The sequence below is a fragment of the Orycteropus afer genome, unplaced genomic scaffold (genome assembly GCF_000298275.1).
Source record: "Orycteropus afer afer isolate SDZICR_OR568_19922 unplaced genomic scaffold, OryAfe1.0 scaffold00313, whole genome shotgun sequence".
In the NCBI taxonomy this organism is placed as follows: Eukaryota; Metazoa; Chordata; class Mammalia; order Tubulidentata; family Orycteropodidae; genus Orycteropus; species Orycteropus afer.
Window position 1 is genome coordinate 2,431,048 of NW_006921900.1, and position 6,000 is coordinate 2,437,047.

Sequence of the window (6,000 nt, forward strand, 5' to 3'; positions counted from 1 at the left end):
ATTGTATGTGCTGAGCAGAGTGGGAGTTTTTGGAGTCACTGAGACCTCGTCCGTCTCTCGCTGGTGTACCTTCTGATTAAAACTCTCTTCTCTTTGAACTCTGATGTGGACTACTGGCTGCACTGCTTCAGGACTTGACCCTAGCATTTTTTGAGTATTCAAGTAACAACATCACCATCGTCCATTCAATATTTACCGGCCTATATGGGGCAGTGAGGTCCTTGGGTGGTGCAAACTGTTTGCACTCAACTACTAACCTAGAGATCGATGCAAACCCAACCAGTGGCATCATGGAAGAAAGATCTGGCAATCTGCTTCCATAAGGACTCCAGCCAAGAAAACTATGGAGCAGTTCTACTCTGTAACACATGGGGTGGCCATGAGTCAGCATCAACTCAATGGCAACAGATTTTTTTTTTTTTTTTTTAATATAGGACAGTGAGGGTAGCAAGGCTCTAGAGTCAGATGGATGAGTCTGAATCTCAGCTCCATCACTTACTAGTTGGGTGCTTTTGGCAAATTATGTTCTTAACGCTCTGTGCTTCAGCTGGAAAAAGAGTGGATAATGTCTACCTTACAAAGCTGTGTGAGGATTAAATGAGACTTTTGTAAACCACCTAGTGCATGATAGGTGGGCAATAGGTGGTTATTATTGGTCTGTGTCAGGCACAGGGCTAGTGCTGGGCAGAAGATGGGATACAGTGCAGGTAAAGGAATTAAAAGACAACTGGGGGAGCCAGAGATACAGCTCATTATAATAACTGCAGTCAGGGCCCTGGTAAAGGTGTGCTCACAGAGCATCATGGAACCCAGGGAGAGGTTCCAGCCAGGCCTGGAGGAGGAGTAGGGCCGGAGCCCAGGGTTCCAGGCAGAAACGGGGGAGGTGAGACAGCACAGCCTGGCACAAGCCAGTACAGAGGGCCAGTATGTCACTGTGGAGTCAAGACGTCATCCTGTAGGCTAGAGGTTTTCCCAGACTTTTTTCTCTGACCCACAAGAAAAAACACATTTTCAGTGATCACCCAGTCAACACATTATCTGTGTCTATATATACAAAACAGACACATACATTTCACAGAATATTTAACTTTACAGTAGGACATGCTTTGATGTTTTCAGTTCTTGCCTAATCAATTTCATTGAAAGAATAAAGCTAGTACCAACCCACTATACTGAGCCACACTATACTGAGCACAATGGGCAGTGAGAAGCACTAAGGGCTTTAAGCAGGGGAGGGATGCAGCTGGATTTGTGCTTGAGGCCCATCTCCCCAGGTGCACCAGAGAGGTTAACTGGCAGGCAAGCTCAGCTGGAAAAGGGTGCCCACTGGAGTCCAGACCACAGTCCAGGCAGAAGGAAGGAGGAAAGGCAGTGGGGTGGAGGGCTTGTGGGCCCAGTACAATTTTGAGGGTAAACTCTGTAGAACTTAAATACACTTTTTGGGGGTGTTAAAAAAGTCAGGAAAAGGAGGTGATCAGAATCCCCAGGCTTTTGACCTGAGGCACAGAGAGGGTATACATGAGGTCCCCTGAGGCTAGATCACAGGACTAAAGGCTGGACTGAGGGAAACTGAGATGTTGGTGCACGATGGGCATCTCTATATGGCTTTAGATAAGTCTCAGGAGACCCAGGGCTGAAGCTCCATGGGAGACCTGGGCTGGATTGTGTTGTCACCACAGGTAGGTGGCGACACCAGAGAAAGAATGAGATGAGTTGAGGAGAGCGAGCCTCGGATGCACAATGGCCAAGGCCAAAGCATCGCAGAAGGCAAGGTGATGGACAGCCTGTTCCACATGAAGTACGGAAAGATGTCAATGTCATTAGTATGCCAGGAAATGTCTGTAGGACCGTACATACCAAGTCCTCTCATACACTGCAAATGTGACAGCTACAGTCATTTTGGAGGGTAGTTTGGCAGCATCCAGAAAATTTGAGGGCATTCATACTCTACAGCAAATCCACTCCTAAGAATATGTCCCAGAAAAACTTGCAAAATATCTAACTGTGTATCAGTACATTTAGGATTAAAGGTGAGCTAATTCTTGGGATTACTAGAATACTAAAATAAAGAAAAATGTTAAATAATTTAACATTTTGAAATACTTTTGTAGGACAATTCAAAACTTTAAAAAAAAATCAATTCTGTCTTCTTGTTTGAAGTTTTTGTTTTTCTTTGTAAAGAAGCCTGGACAATTAAAAATGTAAAAAAGAAAAAAGCCATGGTTAACTAAGTTCAAACAGGTGTAACTAGCTGAAAGTTAGTTTAATATTTTCAAATGCAACATAACTTAAGCTAAAAATATCATTACATAAATGATTATAAAAAGCTGTAAATCTACCCTAGGGTACACAAAGGACAATAAAGTATTGAATTCATGGTTAGAAACATACATTTTTGACCAATATGCCTTCAGACTAGAAATAGACAAAAAAGATAAAACACTGAAGGTATAAATTGACTGGAATGAATTATCATTAATTTTCCTTAAAGACATTTGGAAAACAAACAGAAGTACGTAAGAAACTGTAGAACCATTCCATGGTTTGCAAAAATTATCAACCTCTGTCACCCACATCCACCACCTCTCAATAAAATTTTGATAAATGGACAAAATATTAAAAGGCCCTTTAAAAGCTAGGAAAAGCCACCATGCCTGCAAGTCTTCTGTGGTCAGTTCCCCTGGAAGGCCTGTCCCTCCCTTGCCCACCCAGCCCTGTCCCCACTGAACTCCTTCCCCAGGGCACAGAGTCAGCACCACTCACTAATGTCAGCACTGCTCTTCTGCTTGCATTACTCCATTCCTTGACATTCAAATGATGACTACTGTATGTGCTACACTTCACGGAAGTCACTAGCCAGTACTGGGGACATAGGCATGATAGGGACCAGGGCTGCCTTTATGACAAGGGAGATGGACTGAGGATCATAGGACCAAGTGATCCATTCTGTCTGCAGGGTCAGGACTGAAGACATCCAGGAGAAAGGGAAGTATAAGTTGGCCTTAAAGTGGGAAAAGGTCACATGTACATCCCTTAACCCAATTAAGTGGCAGACTATGCCTCATTCTTGAAAGCTGCCTGGGTGCTTGGCAGAGGGCTGGGTGTGGAGCAGGCTGCCAAGGAATGCATGCTCAGCCTCAGTCTCAGCACCCTCCCCCAATGAACGCTGGAGGACATGGAATGACTGTGTCATTCATCTCTGCCTCCTCAGTGCCTAGCAAGAGCCTGGCACCCAATGTGCACTCAAATGATGAAATGAGTGGAAAACCTGGTGAGAAGCTGGACTGTAGCAGCAGTATGCAAGGTCTCAGACCCCTGGAGCTGGCAGGAGGCAGTTTGACAGTGCTGTGCACAGCACCAGGGGCTGACTGCATACACGAAGCCATCCTCGTTCTTTATAAAGTGTCTACTGACAGGAGAGCAGTAAAATTAAAGTACATGCAGACACCTGATAGAATACAAGAGCTCCCAAATATGACACAGGAAAATGCTCCCTCTTTCATGGGAACCAGCCAGGCCCACCATGCTCTCAGTTTAGAGACCTGTGTGTACCGGAAAAAAGGCGGAAAGAAAATATATAAAAATGGTAACTATGGTTCTCTGTGTGGTAGGATAACAGGTAATTTTTTCATTTTCTTAATATCCTTCTATATTGCCTGATTCTTTTTAGTAAGCATCTATTTTATAATTTAGAATTTACATTCCTTAGAATTTACATTCCTGTTTATGACATAAATTGATGAAATTTTATGCTTATACTTAACAGGTCTTCCCCTTTGCTTATAATAACAATATTAATAATAACTATTGCTGAATTTTTACACAATGCTCTAGGCATTAGGTTAACCTCTTTTATGCACCATCTGAATTCAACTGCAAAGAATCTGTACCAAGTGAGTCTTATCCTCATCTGACATATGGGGAAACTGAGGCACAGTGCTATTAAGTGATGGGCCCAAGCTCCACAGCTCATAGGAGAGAAGGCCTGGCTTCCTACCCGGCCCAAGCTCCGAACCAATGTGTCCTACCACACCTCAGGGGAATGAAGAAAGACTGTTTCATTTTTCTTATTCTGGAATACTGTCACCTGAGATTTTAAATTTAGGTCTTCAAAGCTATTGGTTTTCAATTGCCCATGAATACATAATACTTTCTTTATTGACTTCTTTAATCCCACCCAACTATAACTGCTGCCTCTTCCCATGGCTGTTTATTTCCTACTTCACGTACTACTGTGACACAGAAAAACAGATCTGTAGATTAATTAGTAAAGTGAAGTGGTCAGGGAGACCAGAGGAGTCTTTTCCTGGAACCAGTCAACATTCGTAAAGCTGGGACGGGACCCAGAGGTGGTGGCTGTGGAGACAGCCCACCCCCAGAAGGCCAGAGCTTACATTCTGCAACCTTCTGGGAAGTAGCAGGCAGAGTGGGGGGAGCCTGGGCTCAGAGGCACTGAGGCTTGGGTTCAAATCCTAGCTCAGCCCCTTGGGCTAATTACTTAGTATCTTTGGAGCTCAGTTTTCTCACCAGTGAAACAGGGGTAATGATCCCTACACCTTGTAGAGCTTTACGAAGCTCTAAAGCTGCTGGAATGTGGCTATGGTCATTGCTGTTGTTAGGTGCCATTGAGTTGATTCCAACTCATAGCAACTCTATGGACAACAGAATGCAACGCTGGCCGGTCCTGAACCAGCCCCACAATCCTTGCTATACTTGAGCCCACTGTTGCAGCCACTGTGTCAATCCATCTTGCAGCCACTGTGTCAATCCATCTTGTAGATGGCCTTCCCCTTTTTTGCTGACCCTCCACTTTACCAGGCATGATATCCTTCTCCAGGGAATGGTCCCTTCTGACAACATGACCAAAGTAGGTGAGACGGTATCTGGCCATTCTTGCTTCCAAGGAACATTCTGACTGCACTTCTTCCAGGACAGATTTGTTAGCTCTTCTACCAGTCCATGGTACTTTCAGCATTCTTCACCAGCACCACAACTCCAAAGCATCAATCTTTCTTCAGTCTTCCTTATTCATTGTCCAACTCTCTCATGCATATGAGGCGACTGAGAACACCATGGCTTGGGTTAGGCTCATCTTAGTCTTCAAAGAGACATCTTCACTCCTTAGCACTTTAAAGAGGTCTTTTACAGCAGATTTGCCCAGTGGAATATGTCGTCTGATTTCTTGACTGCTGCTTCCACTGCTATTGATTGTGGAATCAAGTAATATTAAATCAAGTAATATTAAATTGAAGTTAACAACTTCAATCTCGAGGTGTAATCCATGCTGCACACTGTAGTCTTTAATCGTCATCAGTAAGTGCTTCAAGTCAACTTCACTTTTAGCAATCAAGGTTGTGTCACCTGTGTATCACAGGTTGTTAACGAGTCTTTCTACAATCCTGATGCCACATTCTTCTTAATATAGTCCAGCTTCTCAGATTATTTGCATACAGTTGAATAAGAATGAAAGGATACAATCCTGACACATTCCCTTCCTCATTTTAAATTATGCAGTATCCCCTTGTTCTGTTCGAACTACAACCTCCTGGTCTATGGACAGGTTCCTCAGGAGCACAATTAAGTGTTCTAGAATTCACATTCTTCTCAATGTTATCCATAATTTGTTATGATCCACACAGTCGAATGCTTTTGCATAGTCAATAAACACTTTTCTGGTATTCTCTGTTTTCAGCCAGAATCCATCTGACATCAGAAATGACATCCCTTGTTCCATGTTGTTCTGGTTATCTCTGTGATACTGACAGGACTATACCACAAATTGAATAGCTTTAACAAACAGGAGTTTATTCTCTTACAGTTCAAAGGCTTTAAATCCAAGATCAAAGTGCCAGACTCTAGGGGCTGGGTGAAAGCCCTTCAACCTTGGGCTTCAGCTTGGCCTCCGCTCCCAGCCCACTGAAGCTAGAGGCTTTTCTTCACTCAGACAGCTGCTGGCTGCTGAGGCTGACAAGCCCAAGGTTGACAAGTAAAAAGGCACAG

The 6,000-nt window shown here is 43.7% G+C and overlaps 1 protein-coding gene across 1 annotated transcript in view; it reads right to left on the reverse strand.

Moving 5' to 3' along the window:
* Nucleotides 1–6,000, reverse strand: part of TBC1D2B (TBC1 domain family member 2B) — a 138,647-nt gene that overhangs the window by 6,847 nt on the left and 125,800 nt on the right. The window lies entirely within an intron of this gene.